The sequence below is a fragment of the Drosophila mauritiana genome, unplaced genomic scaffold (genome assembly GCF_004382145.1).
Source record: "Drosophila mauritiana strain mau12 unplaced genomic scaffold, ASM438214v1 U_13, whole genome shotgun sequence".
In the NCBI taxonomy this organism is placed as follows: domain Eukaryota; kingdom Metazoa; phylum Arthropoda; class Insecta; order Diptera; family Drosophilidae; genus Drosophila; species Drosophila mauritiana.
Window position 1 is genome coordinate 30,253 of NW_022881262.1, and position 20,533 is coordinate 50,785.

General features: G+C 35.8%; 4 non-coding genes and 1 pseudogene across 4 annotated transcripts; all 5 read left to right on the plus strand.

The window, feature by feature from the left end:
* Window positions 1–581: 581 nt before the first annotated feature.
* Window positions 582–760, plus strand: LOC117149070. Its single transcript, XR_004460035.1, has one exon. It is a non-coding gene; the product is annotated as a 5.8S ribosomal RNA (ribosomal RNA).
* A 395-nt stretch (window positions 761–1,155) lies between these two features.
* On the plus strand, window positions 1,156–5,117 carry LOC117149064. The gene has a single exon (XR_004460031.1). It is a non-coding gene; the product is annotated as a large subunit ribosomal RNA (ribosomal RNA).
* Window positions 5,118–9,888: 4,771 nt separating this feature from the next.
* LOC117149063 lies at window positions 9,889–11,883 on the plus strand. Its single transcript, XR_004460030.1, has one exon. It is a non-coding gene; the product is annotated as a small subunit ribosomal RNA (ribosomal RNA).
* A 687-nt stretch (window positions 11,884–12,570) lies between these two features.
* LOC117149071 lies at window positions 12,571–12,749 on the plus strand. Its single transcript, XR_004460036.1, has one exon. It is a non-coding gene; the product is annotated as a 5.8S ribosomal RNA (ribosomal RNA).
* Window positions 12,750–13,143: 394 nt separating this feature from the next.
* Window positions 13,144–19,288, plus strand: LOC117149068 (annotated as a pseudogene).
* Window positions 19,289–20,533: the final 1,245 nt, after the last annotated feature.

Here is a 20,533-nt window from a genome sequence, read left to right on the forward strand (position 1 = left end):
GTCAAAATAAAATGAAGATGGCTTTTATTTTATATGTGGGGCTTGGCAACCTCATAAAAAGACTTTAACATTATTAATGTTGTTGTGCGTATTTGTGGCAGTACCTACTACAACAATGGCGTTTCCTATAAAAACAAATTCTCGAAAATGGAAATCGAAGAAACTGAACAAAATTTGAAAGTAGAAGTCGAATTAAAATTAAAATAATTTTGAATGTGGTATTCAAAATAAGTGTGTGTGTATATGGACCATAATATACACGCGTTGCGAATATGTATTGTTCATCTATGTTATGAGCATACGTTGGCTAATGCAACAACCTAAAATATACAATGTTTGTACCTGTCATCCATCAGGTTAATGTTTTATATAAATTTTGCAGTATGTGTCACCCAAAATAGCAAACCATAACCAGATTTTTATGATACATAATGCTTATATGAAACTAAGACATATCGCAACATTTATTTTTAGGTATAAAAATAAATTTATTGAAGGAATTGATATATGCCAGTAAAATGGTGTATTTTTAATTTCTTTCAATAAAAACAATATTGATATTATATAAAAATGAATTATAAAACTCTAAGCGGTGGATCACTCGGCTCATGGGTCGATGAAGAACGCAGCAAACTGTGCGTCATCGTGTGAACTGCAGGACACATGAACATCGACATTTTGAACGCATATCGCAGTCCATGCTGTTATGTACTTTAATTAATTTTATAGTGCTGCTTGGACTACATATGGTTGAGGGTTGTAAGACTATGCTAATTAAGTTGTTTATAAATTTTTTATAAGCATATGGTATATTATTGGATTAAATAATGATTTTATTCATAATATTAAAAAAGAAATGAAAAACATTATCTCACATTTGAATGTGAAAAACGAAGAGAAATATTTTCTTTTTCAATCAAATAATACTGAGAAATGTCTAGCATAAAAAATTGAAATATTTTTCATCTAGAATTGTCTCTTATTAATGATTCGGAAAAAGAAAAATCTTGGTTTTGTTATTATTCTTCGTTGGTTCGTTAAATGGATAAAAAATAACTTTGCTTACAAGAACTATTGGAACTATTTATAACGAATTTAATTGATTGTTTTATCATTTATATATAAAGAATTTATGGCAAAAAATAGTTATATATACAACCTCAACTCATATGGGACTACCCCCTGAATTTAAGCATATTAATTAGGGGAGGAAAAGAAACTAACAAGGATTTTCTTAGTAGCGGCGAGCGAAAAGAAAACAGTTCAGCACTAAGTCACTTTGTCTATATGGCAAATGTGAGATGCAGTGTATGGAGCGTCAATATTCTAGTATGAGAAATTAATGATTTAAGTCCTTCTTAAATGAGGCCATTTACCCATAGAGGGTGCCAGGCCCGTATAACGTTAATGATTACTAGATGATGTTTCCAAAGAGTCGTGTTGCTTGATAGTGCAGCACTAAGTGGGTGGTAAACTCCATCTAAAACTAAATATAACCATGAGACCGATAGTAAACAAGTACCGTGAGGGAAAGTTGAAAAGAACTCTGAATAGAGAGTTAAACAGTACGTGAAACTGCTTAGAGGTTAAGCCCGATGAACCTGAATATCCGTTATGGAAAATTCATCATTAAAATTGTAATATTTAAATAATATTATTAAGAATAATGTGCATTTTTTCCATATAAGGACATTGTAATCTATTAGCATATCCCAAATTTATCATAAAATATAACTTATAGTTTATTCCAATTAAATTGCTTGCATTTTAACACAGAATAAATGTTATTAATTTGATAAAGTGCTGATAGATTTATATTATTACAGAGCGTTAATTTTTCGGAATTATATAATGGCATAATTATCATTGATTTTTGTGTTTATTATATGCTCTTGTATGATTAACAATGCGAAAGATTCAGGATACCTTCGGGACCCGTCTTGAAACACGGACCAAGGAGTCTAACATATGTGCAAGTTATTGGGATGTAAACCTAATAGCGTAATTAACTTGACTAATAATGGGATTAGTTTTTTAGCTATTTATAGCTAATTAACACAATCCCGGGGCGTTCTATATAGTTATGTATAATGTATATTTATATTATTTATGCCTCTAACTGGAACGTACCTTGAGCATATATGCTGTGACCCGAAAGATGGTGAACTATACTTGATCAGGTTGAAGTCAGGGGAAACCCTGATGGAAGACCGAAACAGTTCTGACGTGCAAATCGATTGTCAGAATTGAGTATAGGGGCGAAAGACCAATCGAACCATCTAGTAGCTGGTTCCTTCCGAAGTTTCCCTCAGGATAGCTGGTGCATTTTAATATTATATAAAATAATCTTATCTGGTAAAGCGAATGATTAGAGGCCTTAGGGTCGAAACGATCTTAACCTATTCTCAAACTTTAAATGGGTAAGAACCTTAACTTTCTTGATATGAAGTTCAAGGTTATGATATAATGTGCCCAGTGGGCCACTTTTGGTAAGCAGAACTGGCGCTGTGGGATGAACCAAACGTAATGTTACGGTGCCCAAATTAACAACTCATGCAGATACCATGAAAGGCGTTGGTTGCTTAAAACAGCAGGACGGTGATCATGGAAGTCGAAATCCGCTAAGGAGTGTGTAACAACTCACCTGCCGAAGCAACTAGCCCTTAAAATGGATGGCGCTTAAGTTGTATACCTATACATTACCGCTAAAGTAGATGATTTATATTACTTGTGATATAAATTTTGAAACTTTAGTGAGTAGGAAGGTACAATGGTATGCGTAGAAGTGTTTGGCGTAAGCCTGCATGGAGCTGCCATTGGTACAGATCTTGGTGGTAGTAGCAAATAATCGAATGAGACCTTGGAGGACTGAAGTGGAGAAGGGTTTCGTGTGAACAGTGGTTGATCACGAGTTAGTCGGTCCTAAGTTCAAGGCGAAAGCCGAAAATTTTCAAGTAAAACAAAAATGCCTAACTATATAAACAAAGCGAATATAATACACTTGAATAATTTTGAACGAAAGGGAATACGGTTCCAATTCCGTAACCTGTTGAGTATCCGTTTGTTATTAAATATGGGCCTCGTGCTCATCCTGGCAACAGGAACGACCATAAAGAAGCCGTCGAGAGATATCGGAAGAGTTTTCTTTTCTGTTTTATAGCCGTACTACCATGGAAGTCTTTCGCAGAGAGATATGGTAGATGGGCTAGAAGAGCATGACATATACTGTTGTGTCGATATTTTCTCCTCGGACCTTGAAAATTTATGGTGGGGACACGCAAACTTCTCAACAGGCCGTACCAATATCCGCAGCTGGTCTCCAAGGTGAAGAGTCTCTAGTCGATAGAATAATGTAGGTAAGGGAAGTCGGCAAATTAGATCCGTAACTTCGGGATAAGGATTGGCTCTGAAGATTGAGATAGTCGGGCTTGATTGGGAAACAATAACATGGTTTATGTGCTCGTTCTGGGTAAATAGAGTTTCTAGCATTTATGTTAGTTACTTGTTCCCCGGATAGTTTAGTTACGTAGCCAATTGTGGAACTTTCTTGCTAAAATTTTTAAGAATACTATTTGGGTTAAACCAATTAGTTCTTATCAATTATAACGATTATCAATTAACAATCAATTCAGAACTGGCACGGACTTGGGGAATCCGACTGTCTAATTAAAACAAAGCATTGTGATGGCCCTAGCGGGTGTTGACACAATGTGATTTCTGCCCAGTGCTCTGAATGTCAAAGTGAAGAAATTCAAGTAAGCGCGGGTCAACGGCGGGAGTAACTATGACTCTCTTAAGGTAGCCAAATGCCTCGTCATCTAATTAGTGACGCGCATGAATGGATTAACGAGATTCCTACTGTCCCTATCTACTATCTAGCGAAACCACAGCCAAGGGAACGGGCTTGGAATAATTAGCGGGGAAAGAAGACCCTTTTGAGCTTGACTCTAATCTGGCAGTGTAAGGAGACATAAGAGGTGTAGAATAAGTGGGAGATATTAGACCTCGGTTTGGTATCGTCAATGAAATACCACTACTCTTATTGTTTCCTTACTTACTTGATTAAATGGAACGTGTATCATTTCCTAGCCATTATACGGATATATTTATTATATCTTATGGTATTGGGTTTTGATGCAAGCTTCTTGATCAAAGTATCACGAGTTTGTTATATAATCGCAAACAAATTCTTTAATAAAACGATGCATTTATGTATTTTTGATTTGAAAATTTGGTATAACTCCAATTACTCAGGTATGATCCAATTCAAGGACATTGCCAGGTAGGGAGTTTGACTGGGGCGGTACATCTCTCAAATAATAACGGAGGTGTCCCAAGGCCAGCTCAGTGCGGACAGAAACCACACATAGAGCAAAAGGGCAAATGCTGACTTGATCTCGGTGTTCAGTACACACAGGGACAGCAAAAGCTCGGCCTATCGATCCTTTTGGTTTAAAGAGTTTTTAACAAGAGGTGTCAGAAAAGTTACCATAGGGATAACTGGCTTGTGGCGGCCAAGCGTTCATAGCGACGTCGCTTTTTGATCCTTCGATGTCGGCTCTTCCTATCATTGTGAAGCAAAATTCACCAAGCGTTGGATTGTTCACCCATGCAAGGGAACGTGAGCTGGGTTTAGACCGTCGTGAGACAGGTTAGTTTTACCCTACTAATGACAAAACGTTGTTGCGACAGCATTCCTGCGTAGTACGAGAGGAACCGCAGGTACGGACCAATGGCACAATACTTGTTCGAGCGAACAGTGGTATGACGCTACGTCCGTTGGATTATGCCTGAACGCCTCTAAGGTCGTATCCGTGCTGGACTGCAATGATAAATAAGGGGCAATTTGCATTGTATGGCTTCTAAACCATTTAAAGTTTATAATTTATTTTATAAACGACAATGGATGTGATGCCAATGTAATTTGTAACATAGTAAATTAGGAGGATCTTCGATCACCTGATGCCGCGCTAGTTACATATAAAAGCATTATTTAATACAATGACAAAGCCTAGAATCAATTGTAAACGACTTTTGTAACAGGCAAGGTGTTGTAAGTGGTTGAGCAGCTGCCATACTGCGATCCACTGAAGCTTATCCTTTGCTTGATGATTCGATAAATAAATGATTTTTCCTGTAGCCAAACAAACACCTCGTCATCAATTTAGTGACGCATATGATATTGTCCCTATCATATAATTTTTGATATAAAGACTTTAAAGAATTATATCAAGTTGCCAAATACCTCGTCATCAATTTAGTGACGCATATGATATTGTCCCTATCGTATAATTTTTGATATAAAGACTTTAAAGAATTCTATCACGTTGCCAAATACCTCGTCATCAATTTAGTGACGCATATGATATTGTCCCTATCATATAATTAATATAAAGACTTTAATGAATTGTGTCAAGTTGCCAAACACCTCGTCATCAATTTAGTGACGCATATGATATTGTCCCTATCATATAATTTTTGATATAAAACTTTAAGAATTATATCAAGTTGCCAAATACCTCGTCATCAATTTAGTGACGCATATGATATTGTCTCTATCATATAATTAATATAAAGACTTTAATGAATTGTGTCAAGTTGCCAAACACCTCGTCATCAATTTAGTGACGCATATGATATTGTCCCTATCATATAATTTTTGATATAAAAACTTTAAGAATTGTATCAAGTTGCCAAATACCTCGTCATCAATTTAGTGACGCATATGATATTGTCCCTATATAAATTAATAAAAATAATTGCAATTGAACTTCAATATGACATAAAGTTATATAAAAAAAAAAAAAATCAAGTGCAAAACCTCGTCATCAATTTAGTGACGCATATGAATTGTCCTATCATATAATTTTTTGATAAAAACTTTAAAGAATTGTATCAAGTTGCCAAATACCTCGTCATCAATTTAGTGACGCATATGATATTGTCCCTATCATATAATTAATATAAAGACTTTAATGAATTGTGTCAAGTTGCCAAACACCTCGTCATCAATTTAGTGACGCATATGATATTGTCCCTATCATATAATTTTTGATATAAAGACTTTAAAGAATTATATCAAGTTGCCAAATACCTCGTCATCAATTTAGTGACGCATATGATATTGTCTCTATCATATAATTAATATAAAGATTTAATGAATTGTGTCAAGTTGCCAAACACCTCGTCATCAATTTAGTGACGCATATGATATTGTCCCTATCATATAATTTTTGATATAAAAACTTTAAAGAATTGTATCAAGTTGCCAATACCTCGTCATCAATTTAGTGACGCATATGATATTGTCCCTATCATATAATAATATAAAGACTTTAATGAATTGTGTCAAGTTGCCAAACACCTCGTCATCAATTTAGTGACGCATATGATATTGTCCCTATCATATAATTTTTGATATAAAAACTTTAAAGAATTGTATCAAGTTGCCAAATACCTCGTCATCAATTTAGTGACGCATATGATATTGTCCCTATCATATAATTAATATAAAGACTTTAATGAATTGTGTCAAGTTGCCAAACACCTCGTCATCAATTTAGTGACGCATATGATATTGTCCCTATCATATAATATTTGATATAAAGACTTTAAAGAATTATATCAAGTTGCCAAATACCTCGTCATCAATTTAGTGACGCATATGATATTGTCTCTATCATATAATTAATATAAAGACTTTAATGATTGTGTCAAGTTGCCAAACACCTCGTCATCAATTTAGTGACGCATATGATATTGTCCCTATCATATAATTTTTGATATAAAGACTTTAAAGAATTCTATCAAGTTGCCAAATACCTCGTCATCAATTTAGTGACGCATATGATATTGTCTCTATCATATAATTAATATAAAGACTTTAATGATTTGTGTCACGTTGCCAAACACCTCGTCATCAATTTAGTGACGCATATGATATTGTCCCTATCATATAATTAATATAAAGACTTTTTAAAGAATTGTATCAAATTGCCAAACACCACGTCATCAACTACTATATTATGGTTGCGGCCGACCTCTCATATTGTATTCTCTTATGTCTTCATAGGATTTTGGCAATTATACGAGTAAATTAAATAATATACATATGAAAATGATTAATTATTATATGTATAAGGGAAAAATGCTGAAATATTCCCATATTATCTTAGTATTATAGAGGAAAGACCGTTGCCGACCTCTGATATTGTTCAAAACTTATGTATTTATATGATTTTGGCAATTATATGAGTAAATTAAATAATATACATATAAAATGATTAAATATTATATGTATAAATGTATAAAGGAAAAAAATGATGAAATATTCCCACATTATCTTAGTATTATAGAGGAAAGACCGTTGCTGACCTCTGATATTGTTCAAACTTATGTATTTATATGATTTTGGCAATAATATGAGTAAATTAAATAATATACATATGAAAATGATTAATTATATATGTATAAATGTATAAGGGAAAAATGCTGAAAATATTCCCATATTATCTTAGTATTATAGAGGAAAGACCGTTGCTGACCTCTGATATTGTTCAAAACTTATGTATTTATATGATTTTGGCAATTATATGAGTAAATTAAATAATATACATATGAAAATTATTAATTATTATATGTATAGGGGAAAAAATGCTGAAATATTCCCACATTCTCTTAGTATTATAGAGAAAAGCCATTATAGTGAGAGGGTATAGTAGTGTAAACGACCGGAATTACGACAGAGGGTTCAAAAACTACTATAGGTAGGCAGTGGTTGCCGACCTCTCATATTGTTCAAAACTTATGTATTCATATGATTTTGGCAATTATATGAGTAAATTAAATAATATACATATGAAAATTATTAATTATTATATGTATAAGGGGAAAAAATGCTGAAATATTCCCACATTCTCTTAGTATTATAGAGAAAAGCCATTATAGTGAGAGGGTATAGTAGTGTAAACGACCGGAATTACGACAGAGGGTTCAAAAACTACTATAGGTAGGCAGTGGTTGCCGACCTCTCATATTGTTCAAAACTTATGTATTCATATGATTTTGGCAATAATATGAGTAAATTAAATAATATACATATGAAAATGATTAATTATTATATGTATAAGGGAAAAAATGCTGAAAATATCCCACATTCTCTTAGTATTATAGAGAAAAGCCATTATAGTGAGAGGGTATAGTAGTGTAAACGACCGGAATTACGACAGAGGGTTCAAAAACTACTATAGGTAGGCAGTGGTTGCCGACCTCTCATATTGTTCAAAACTTATGTATTCATATGATTTTGGCAATAATATGAGTAAATTAAATAATATACATATGAAAATGATTAATTATTATATGTATAAGGGAAAAAATGCTGAAAATATCCCACATTCTCTTAGTATTATAGAGAAAAGCCATTATAGTGAGAGGGTATAGTAGTGTAAACGACCGGAATTACGACAGAGGGTTCAAAAACTACTATAGGTAGGCAGTGGTTGCCGACCTCTCATATTGTTCAAAACTTATGTATTCATATGATTTTGGCAATAATATGAGTAAATTAAATAATATACATATGAAAATGATTAATTATTATATGTATAAGGGAAAAAATGCTGAAAATATCCCACATTCTCTTAGTATTATAGAGAAAAGCCATTATAGTGAGAGGGTATAGTAGTGTAAACGACCGGAATTACGACAGAGGGTTCAAAAACTACTATAGGTAGGCAGTGGTTGCCGACCTCTCATATTGTTCAAACTTATGTATTCATATGATTTTGGCAATAATATGAGTAAATTAAATAATATACATATGAAAATGATTAATTATTATATGTATAAGGGAAAAAATAATCATATTATATATGAATAATGGAAAAAAAATGAAATGTTCCTATAATCTCTTAATATATAAGAGAATAGCCCGTATGTTGGGTGGCAAACGGAATTGAAAATACCCGCTTTGAGGACAGCGGGTTCAAAAACTACTATAGGTAGGCAGTGGTTGCCGACCTCCCGCATTATTCGAAATATTTATTTCGGATTATGTTTATATTGGTTACATACAATAAAGTATATTATTATCCGTACAAATTTGTTTCTCAGTTCTATAGAACACGGGACTTGGCTCCGCGGATAATAGGAATATACGCTTTATAGATAATATCGTTGAAACAAAAGTCAAGTTTCTATTATATATAGAATAACAAATCGTTTCCATATATTATCGTTAATTTTTGGAGGCAGGCAAATATTAATTTATTACCTGCCGTATAGTTGGATTATTATATCGTTACGGTATAATACAAATATGGATTCTTATGAAAGAAATATAAAATTATATATTAAATGTGGAAATATTATCATATGCGCTTGGTTTTATGTTATATATTACCAGAGATATATATGAAAAGAGATAAATTTTAAATTTATCTTCAAAATGCAAATGATTTAACTTAATATTTATATTGGTTAAACAAAAATTGTACATGTGTGGATACAATAATTATGTATGTTGGAAATAAAATGATATTTTATAATGAAATATGTATGTATAAAAAAGATAAAATTATAGAAATATATATATTACAATAATTAGATGAAATTCTTGTTATATTGGTAAAACAAGTATAAATTAAAAATGAAAATATGGATTACGAATGCTATATAAAAATGGCCGTAATCGAATGGATTTTTTTACTTATATATTTAAAATTTTACCCAAAGGCGAAATATTGAATTTTATTCAATTTATTGAATTTTATTCAATATAATAAAAATCATGGAATTATATAAAGTGAAAAATCTATATATCTATATATCTATTATATTGCTTATTTCGATTCAAAATATATGAATGGAATATGAAGGAAAAACATTATTCTGGTTGATCCTGCCAGTAGTTATATGCTTGTCTCAAAGATTAAGCCATGCATGTCTAAGTACACACGAATTAAAAGTGAAACCGCAAAAGGCTCATTATATCAGTTATGGTTCCTTAGATCGTTAACAGTTACTTGGATAACTGTGTAATTCTAGAGCTAATACATGCAATTAAAACATGAACCTTATGGGACATGTGCTTTTATTAGGCTAAAACCAAGCGATCGCAAGATCGTTATATTGGTTGAACTCTAGATAACATGCAGATCGTATGGTCTTGTACCGACGACAGATCTTTCAAATGTCTGCCCTATCAACTTTTGATGGTAGTATCTAGGACTACCATGGTTGCAACGGGTAACGGGGAATCAGGGTTCGATTCCGGAGAGGGAGCCTGAGAAACGGCTACCACATCTAAGGAAGGCAGCAGGCGCGTAAATTACCCACTCCAGCTCGGGGAGGTAGTGACGAAAAATAACAATACAGGACTCATATCCGAGGCCCTGTAATTGGAATGAGTACACTTTAAATCCTTTAACAAGGACCAATTGGAGGGCAAGTCTGGTGCCAGCAGCCGCGGTAATTCAGCTCCAATAGCGTATATTAAAGTTGTTGCGGTTAAAACGTTCGTAGTTGAACTTGTGCTTCATACGGGTAGTACAACTTACAATTGTGGTTAGTACTATACCTTTATGTATGTAAGCGTATTACCGGTGGAGTTCTTATATGTGATTAAATACTTGTATTTTTTCATATGTTCCTCCTATTTAAAAACCTGCACTAGTGCTCTTAAACGAGTGTTATTGTGGGCCGGTACTATTACTTTGAACAAATTAGAGTGCTTAAAGCAGGCTTCAAATGCCTGAATATTCTGTGCATGGGATAATGAAATAAGACCTCTGTTCTGCTTTCATTGGTTTTCAGATCAAGAGGTAATGATTAATAGAAGCAGTTTGGGGGCATTAGTATTACGACGCGAGAGGTGAAATTCTTGGACCGTCGTAAGACTAACTTAAGCGAAAGCATTTGCCAAAGATGTTTTCATTAATCAAGAACGAAAGTTAGAGGTTCGAAGGCGATCAGATACCGCCCTAGTTCTAACCATAAACGATGCCAGCTAGCAATTGGGTGTAGCTACTTTTATGGCTCTCTCAGTCGCTTCCCGGGAAACCAAAGCTTTTGGGCTCCGGGGGAAGTATGGTTGCAAAGCTGAAACTTAAAGGAATTGACGGAAGGGCACCACCAGGAGTGGAGCCTGCGGCTTAATTTGACTCAACACGGGAAAACTTACCAGGTCCGAACATAAGTGTGTAAGACAGATTGATAGCTCTTTCTCGAATCTATGGGTGGTGGTGCATGGCCGTTCTTAGTTCGTGGAGTGATTTGTCTGGTTAATTCCGATAACGAACGAGACTCAAATATATTAAATAGATATCTTCAGGATTATGGTGCTGAAGCTTATGTAGCCTTCATTCATGGTGGCAGTAAAATGTTTATTGTGTTTGAATGTGTTTATGTAAGTGGAGCCGTACCTGTTGGTTTGTCCCATTATAAGGACACTAGCTTCTTAAATGGACAAATTGCGTCTAGCAATAATGAGATTGAGCAATAACAGGTCTGTGATGCCCTTAGATGTCCTGGGCTGCACGCGCGCTACAATGAAAGTATCAACGTGTATTTTCCCTAGACCGAGAGGTCCGGGTAAACCGCTGAACCACTTTCATGCTTGGGATTGTGAACTGAAACTGTTCACATGAACTTGGAATTCCCAGTAAGTGTGAGTCATTAACTCGCATTGATTACGTCCCTGCCCTTTGTACACACCGCCCGTCGCTACTACCGATTGAATTATTTAGTGAGGTCTCCGGACGTGATCACTGTGACGCCTTGCGTGTTACGGTTGTTTCGCAAAGTTGACCCGAACTTGATTATTTTAGAGGAAGTAAAAGTCGTAACAAGGTTTCCGTAGGTGAACCTGCGGAAGGATCATTATTGTATAATATCCTTATCGTTAATAAACATTTGTTATAATACAAATAAATACAATTTACCAAAAATAAAAATATTACAAAATGATTCCACGGAATCAAAAGTTAAAGTCAAAATAAAATGAAGATGGCTTTTATTTTATATGTGGGGCTTGGCAACCTCATAAAAAGACTTTAACATTATTAATGTTGTTGTGCGTATTTGTGGCAGTACCTACTACAACAATGGCGTTTCCTATAAAAACAAATTCTCGAAAATGGAAATCGAAGAAACTGAACAAAATTTGAAAGTAGAAGTCGAATTAAAATTAAAATAATTTTGAATGTGGTATTCAAAATAAGTGTGTGTGTATATGGACCATAATATACACGCGTTGCGAATATGTATTGTTCATCTATGTTATGAGCATACGTTGGCTAATGCAACAACCTAAAATATACAATGTTTGTACCTGTCATCCATCAGGTTAATGTTTTATATAAATTTTGCAGTATGTGTCACCCCAAAATAGCAAACCATAACCAGATTTTTATGATACATAATGCTTATATGAAACTAAGACATATCGCAACATTTATTTTTAGGTATAAAAATAAATTTATTGAAGGAATTGATATATGCCAGTAAAATGGTGTATTTTTAATTTCTTTCATAAAAACAATATTGATATTATATAAAAATGAATTATAAAACTCTAAGCGGTGGATCACTCGGCTCATGGGTCGATGAAGAACGCAGCAAACTGTGCGTCATCGTGTGAACTGCAGGACACATGAACATCGACATTTTGAACGCATATCGCAGTCCATGCTGTTATGTACTTTAATTAATTTTATAGTGCTGCTTGGACTACATATGGTTGAGGGTTGTAAGACTATGCTAATTAAGTTGTTTATAAATTTTTTATAAGCATATGGTATATTATTGGATTAAATAATGATTTTATTCATAATATTAAAAAAGAAATGAAAAACATTATCTCACATTTGAATGTGAAAAACGAAGAGAAATATTTTCTTTTTCAATCAAATAATACTGAGAAATGTCTAGCATAAAAAATTGAAATATTTTTCATCTAGAATTGTCTCTTATTAATGATTCGGAAAAAGAAAAATCTTGGTTTTGTTATTATTCTTCGTTGGTTCGTTAAATGGATAAAAAATAACTTTGCTTACAAGAACTATTGGAACTATTTATAACGAATTTAATTGATTGTTTTATCATTTATATATAAAGAATTTATGGCAAAAATAGTTATATATACAACCTCAACTCATATGGGACTACCCCCTGAATTTAAGCATATTAATTAGGGGAGGAAAAGAAACTAACAAGGATTTTCTTAGTAGCGGCGAGCGAAAAGAAAACAGTTCAGCACTAAGTCACTTTGTCTATATGGCAAATGTGAGATGCAGTGTATGGAGCGTCAATATTCTAGTATGAGAAATTAATGATTTAAGTCCTTCTTAAATGAGGCCATTTACCCATAGAGGGTGCCAGGCCCGTATAACGTTAATGATTACTAGATGATGTTTCCAAAGAGTCGTGTTGCTTGATAGTGCAGCACTAAGTGGGTGGTAAACTCCATCTAAAACTAAATATAACCATGAGACCGATAGTAAACAAGTACCGTGAGGGAAAGTTGAAAAGAACTCTGAATAGAGAGTTAAACAGTACGTGAAACTGCTTAGAGGTTAAGCCCGATGAACCTGAATATCCGTTATGGAAAATTCATCATTAAAATTGTAATATTTAAATAATATTATTAAGAATAATGTGCATTTTTTCCATATAAGGACATTGTAATCTATTAGCATATCCCAAATTTATCATAAAATATAACTTATAGTTTATTCCAATTAAATTGCTTGCATTTTAACACAGAATAAATGTTATTAATTTGATAAAGTGCTGATAGATTTATATTATTACAGAGCGTTAATTTTTCGGAATTATATAATGGCATAATTATCATTGATTTTTGTGTTTATTATATGCTCTTGTATGATTAACAATGCGAAAGATTCAGGATACCTTCGGGACCCGTCTTGAAACACGGACCAAGGAGTCTAACATATGTGCAAGTTATTGGGATGTAAACCTAATAGCGTAATTAACTTGACTAATAATGGGATTAGTTTTTTAGCTATTTATAGCTAATTAACACAATCCCGGGGCGTTCTATATAGTTATGTATAATGTATATTTATATTATTTATGCCTCTAACTGGAACGTACCTTGAGCATATATGCTGTGACCCGAAAGATGGTGAACTATACTTGATCAGGTTGAAGTCAGGGGAAACCCTGATGGAAGACCGAAACAGTTCTGACGTGCAAATCGATTGTCAGAATTGAGTATAGGGGCGAAAGACCAATCGAACCATCTAGTAGCTGGTTCCTTCCGAAGTTTCCCTCAGGATAGCTGGTGCATTTTAATATTATATAAAATAATCTTATCTGGTAAAGCGAATGATTAGAGGCCTTAGGGTCGAAACGATCTTAACCTATTCTCAAACTTTAAATGGGTAAGAACCTTAACTTTCTTGATATGAAGTTCAAGGTTATGATATAATGTGCCCAGTGGGCCACTTTTGGTAAGCAGAACTGGCGCTGTGGGATGAACCAAACGTAATGTTACGGTGCCCAAATTAACAACTCATGCAGATACCATGAAAGGCGTTGGTTGCTTAAAACAGCAGGACGGTGATCATGGAAGTCGAAATCCGCTAAGGAGTGTGTAACAACTCACCTGCCGAAGCAACTAGCCCTTAAAATGGATGGCGCTTAAGTTGTATACCTATACATTACCGCTAAAGTAGATGATTTATATTACTTGTGATATAAATTTTGAAACTTTAGTGAGTAGGAAGGTACAATGGTATGCGTAGAAGTGTTTGGCGTAAGCCTGCATGGAGCTGCCATTGGTACAGATCTTGGTGGTAGTAGCAAATAATCGAATGAGACCTTGGAGGACTGAAGTGGAGAAGGGTTTCGTGTGAACAGTGGTTGATCACGAGTTAGTCGGTCCTAAGTTCAAGGCGAAAGCCGAAAATTTTCAAGTAAAACAAAAATGCCTAACTATATAAACAAAGCGAATATAATACACTTGAATAATTTTGAACGAAAGGGAATACGGTTCCAATTCCGTAACCTGTTGAGTATCCGTTTGTTATTAAATATGGGCCTCGTGCTCATCCTGGCAACAGGAACGACCATAAAGAAGCCGTCGAGAGATATCGGAAGAGTTTTCTTTTCTGTTTTATAGCCGTACTACCATGGAAGTCTTTCGCAGAGAGATATGGTAGATGGGCTAGAAGAGCATGACATATACTGTTGTGTCGATATTTTCTCCTCGGACCTTGAAAATTTATGGTGGGGACACGCAAACTTCTCAACAGGCCGTACCAATATCCGCAGCTGGTCTCCAAGGTGAAGAGTCTCTAGTCGATAGAATAATGTAGGTAAGGGAAGTCGGCAAATTAGATCCGTAACTTCGGGATAAGGATTGGCTCTGAAGATTGAGATAGTCGGGCTTGATTGGGAAACAATAACATGGTTTATGTGCTCGTTCTGGGTAAATAGAGTTTCTAGCATTTATGTTAGTTACTTGTTCCCCGGATAGTTTAGTTACGTAGCCAATTGTGGAACTTTCTTGCTAAAATTTTTAAGAATACTATTTGGGTTAAACCAATTAGTTTTTGGCAACCACAACCCATGGTCGGTTAAAGCTCGTGTTGACTGTTCATTAAGTCCTTCTAACTATGGAACTGACCTTGCCTCTTCCCTACGGGGACACAGCTACTAGACGAGGACTTGATCAAATGGAAGTGACTCGCCTCCCTATTACTTTCGGCATGCATCGGCATATGACACACTGTGCCGTGCAGGTATTATGCTACGAATAATGAACCTAATTCTATGGTGCGGCTACGACTTGCCGAAGACGGTACGTTTCGTCCAATACAGTCCTGGTAAGACAGCTAAATGCAATATTGGCAAGAACTCATCAATCAATTGGGACCCGCGCCAGCGGGCTTCTTACCTACCGACGGATGTGCCGATAATGCGACGATAGTTGACTTAGTCTTGAGGCATAGCCATAAGCACTTTAGATCTTGCTACATCGCAAATTTAGATGTAAGCAAGGCATTCGATTCTCTATCGCATGCATCTATATATGACACCTTACGTGCTTATGGTGCGCCAAAGGGCTTCGTTGACTACGTACAGAATACGTACGAGGGTGGGTACCAGTCTCAATGGGGACGGTTGGAGTTCAGAGGAATTCGTCCCTGCTAGAGGAGTGAAGCAGGGTGACCCTTTGTCTCCTATTCTATTTAACTTGGTAATGGACAGGTTACTTAGAAACCTACCCAGCGAAATTGGTGCTAGAGTCGGAAATGCCATTACTAACGCGGCCGCGTTTGCAGATGATTTGGTACTATTTGCTGAAACTCGAATGGGACTTCAAGTATTGTTGGACAGAACGTTGGATTTTCTATCTCTCGTCGGCCTCAAACTTAATGCCGACAAATGTTTTACCGTTGGCATTAGGGCCAGCCGAAACAGAAGTGTACCGTGCTAGAGGCACAGAGCTTTTACGTAGGCTCAAGAGAGATTCCATCATTGAAGCGAACGGACGAGTGGAAGTACTTAGGCATCAACTTCACTGCAACTGGGAGGGTTCGATGCAATCCGGCCGAGGACATTGGTCCAAGCTACAAAGATTGACAAAGGCCCCCTCAAACCACAACAGAGGATGTTCGCCCTAAGGACTGTCCTTATCCCCAGCTCTATCACAAGTTAGCCCTTGGGAGTGTGGCGATAGGCGTCCTACGAAAAACTGACAAACTAATACGATACTATGTGCGAAGATGGCTAAATCTTCCGCTGGATGTGCCGATAGCATTCATTCACGCACCCCCAAAAAGTGGAGGTCTCGGAATTCCATCACTTAGATGGGTAGCTCCAATGTTAAGGCTAAGACGTTTGAGTAATATTAAATGGCCTCACCTCACGCAAAACGAGGTAGCCAGCTCTTTCCTCGAAGCCGAAAAACAACGGGCCCGAGATAGATTATTTGCAGAACAACATGAATTGTTATCGCGTCCGGCAATAGAAAAATATTGGGCGAACAAATTGTACCTCTCAGTTGATGGCAGCGGACTCCGTGAAGCGGGCCATTGGGGACCGCAACACGGGTGGGTTAATCAACCCACGCGTTTACTAACAGGAAAGGAATATATAGACGGTATTCGTCTGCGGATAAATGCCCTACCCACGAAGTCTCGTACTACAAGGGGAAGGCACGAATTGGAACGACAGTGTCGTGCAGGATGTGACGCTCCCGAAACAACAAACCATATAATGCAAAAATGTTACCGATCGCATGGGAGGCGCGTAGCTAGACACAACTGCGTAGTAAATCGAATCAAGCGGGGACTTGAGGAGAGAGGCTGCGCGGTCATTGTTGAACCAAGTCTGCAGTGCGAATCCGGCCTTAATAAACCGGACCTGGTGGCACTACGACAAAATCACATTGATGTGATCGACATACAAATTGTGACAGACGGACACTCTATGGATGATGCGCACCAGCGCAAATCAATAGATACGACAGACCGGACATACGAACTGAATTGCGTCGCAGATTCGAAGCCGCAGGTGACATTGAATTCCATTCTGCCACCCTGAACTGGAGGGGGATCTGGAGTGGTCAATCCGTTAAAAGATTGATAGCGAAGGGTCTCCTCAGCAAATATGATAGTCATATCATTAGCGTCCAGGTTATGAGAGGCAGTCTCGGTTGTTTTAAACAGTTCATGTACCTGAGCGGGTTTTCCCGAGATTGGACTTAGCTAAAACGTTTGGTTCAAAACATTTGCTTGCTGTCTTGGCATAACATCAATAAAGGCATAAACATCGCAAATAATGGTAATATATAAATGGCTATGAGGATGGTTTTAGTACGTAGGCGTTGCGGAACTTCGGTTCAGCAATGAATCGTGCATGCTAGGAAACTGAAGTGTTGACAGACCTAGTATCTTTCGATAGATTTCCATACCTCCGCGATCAAAAAAAAAAAAATAGCCAAATGCCTCGTCATCTAATTAGTGACGCGCATGAATGGATTAACGAGATTCCTACTGTCCCTATCTACTATCTAGCGAAACCACAGCCAAGGGAACGGGCTTGGAATAATTAGCGGGGAAAGAAGACCCTTTTGAGCTTGACTCTAATCTGGCAGTGTAAGGAGACATAAGAGGTGTAGAATAAGTGGGAGATATTAGACCTCGGTTTGGTATCGTCAATGAAATACCACTACTCTTATTGTTTCCTTACTTACTTGATTAAATGGAACGTGTATCATTTCCTAGCCATTATACGGATATATTTATTATATCTTATGGTATTGGGTTTTGATGCAAGCTTCTTGATCAAAGTATCACGAGTTTGTTATATAATCGCAAACAAATTCTTTAATAAAACGATGCATTTATGTATTTTTGATTTGAAAATTTGGTATAACTCCAATTACTCAGGTATGATCCAATTCAAGGACATTGCCAGGTAGGGAGTTTGACTGGGGCGGTACATCTCTCAAATAATAACGGAGGTGTCCCAAGGCCAGCTCAGTGCGGACAGAAACCACACATAGAGCAAAAGGGCAAATGCTGACTTGATCTCGGTGTTCAGTACACACAGGGACAGCAAAAGCTCGGCCTATCGATCCTTTTGGTTTAAAGAGTTTTTAACAAGAGGTGTCAGAAAAGTTACCATAGGGATAACTGGCTTGTGGCGGCCAAGCGTTCATAGCGACGTCGCTTTTTGATCCTTCGATGTCGGCTCTTCCTATCATTGTGAAGCAAAATTCACCAAGCGTTGGATTGTTCACCCATGCAAGGGAACGTGAGCTGGGTTTAGACCGTCGTGAGACAGGTTAGTTTTACCCTACTAATGACAAAACGTTGTTGCGACAGCATTCCTGCGTAGTACGAGAGGAACCGCAGGTACGGACCAATGGCACAATACTTGTTCGAGCGAACAGTGGTATGACGCTACGTCCGTTGGATTATGCCTGAACGCCTCTAAGGTCGTATCCGTGCTGGACTGCAATGATAAATAAGGGGCAATTTGCATTGTATGGCTTCTAAACCATTTAAAGTTTATAATTTATTTTATAAACGACAATGGATGTGATGCCAATGTAATTTGTAACATAGTAAATTAGGAGGATCTTCGATCACCTGATGCCGCGCTAGTTACATATAAAAGCATTATTTAATACAATGACAAAGCCTAGAATCAATTGTAAACGACTTTTGTAACAGGCAAGGTGTTGTAAGTGGTTGAGCAGCTGCCATACTGCGATCCACTGAAGCTTATCCTTTGCTTGATGATTCGATAAATAAATGATTTTTCCTGTAGCCAAACAAACACCTCGTCATCAATTTAGTGACGCATATGATATTGTCCCTATCATATAATTTTTGATATAAAGACTTTAAAGAATTATATCAAGTTGCCAAATACCTCGTCATCAATTTAGTGACGCATATGATATTGTCCCTATCGTATAATTTTTGATATAAAGACTTTAAAGAATTCTATCACGTTGCCAAATACCTCGTCATCAATTTAGTGACGCATATGATATTGTCCCTATCATATAATTAATATAAAGACTTTAATGAATTGTGTCAAGTTGCCAAACACCTCGTCATCAATTTAGTGACGCATATGATATTGTCCCTATCATATAATTAATATAAAGACTTTAATGAATTGTGTCAAGTTGCCAAACACCTCGTCATCAATTTAGTGACGCATATGATATTGTCCCTATCATATAATTTTTGATATAAAAACTTTAAAGAATTGTATCAAGTTGCCAAATACCTCGTCATCAATTTAGTGACGCATATGATATTGTCTCTATCATATAATTAATATAAAGACTTTAATGAATTGTGTCAAGTTGCCAAACACCTCGTCATCAATTTAGTGACGCATATGATATTGTCTCTATCATATAATTAATATAAAGACTTTAATGAATTGTGTCAAGTTGCCAAACACCTCGTCATCAATTTAGTGACGCATATGATATTGTCCCTATCATATAATTTTTGATATAAAGACTTTAAAGAATTCTATCAAGTTGCCAAATACCTCGTCATCAATTTAGTGACGCATATGATATTGTCTCTATCATATAATTAATATAAAGACTTTAATGATTTGTGTCACGTTGCCAAACACCTCGTCATCAATTTAGTGACGCATATGATATTGTCCCTATCATATAATTTTTGATATAAAAACTTTAAAGAATTGTATCAAGTTGCCAAATACCTCGTCATCAATTTAGTGACGCATATGATATTGTCCCTATCATATAATTAATATAAAGACTTTAATGAATTGTGTCAAGTTGCCAAACACCTCGTCATCAATTTAGTGACGCATATGATATTGTCCCTATCATATAATTTTTGATATAAAAACTTTAAAGAATTGTATCAAGTTGCCAAATACCTCGTCATCAATTTAGTGACGCATATGATATTGTCCCTATCATATAATTAATATAAAGACTTTAATGAATTGTGTCAAGTTGCCAAACACCTCGTCATCAATTTAGTGACGC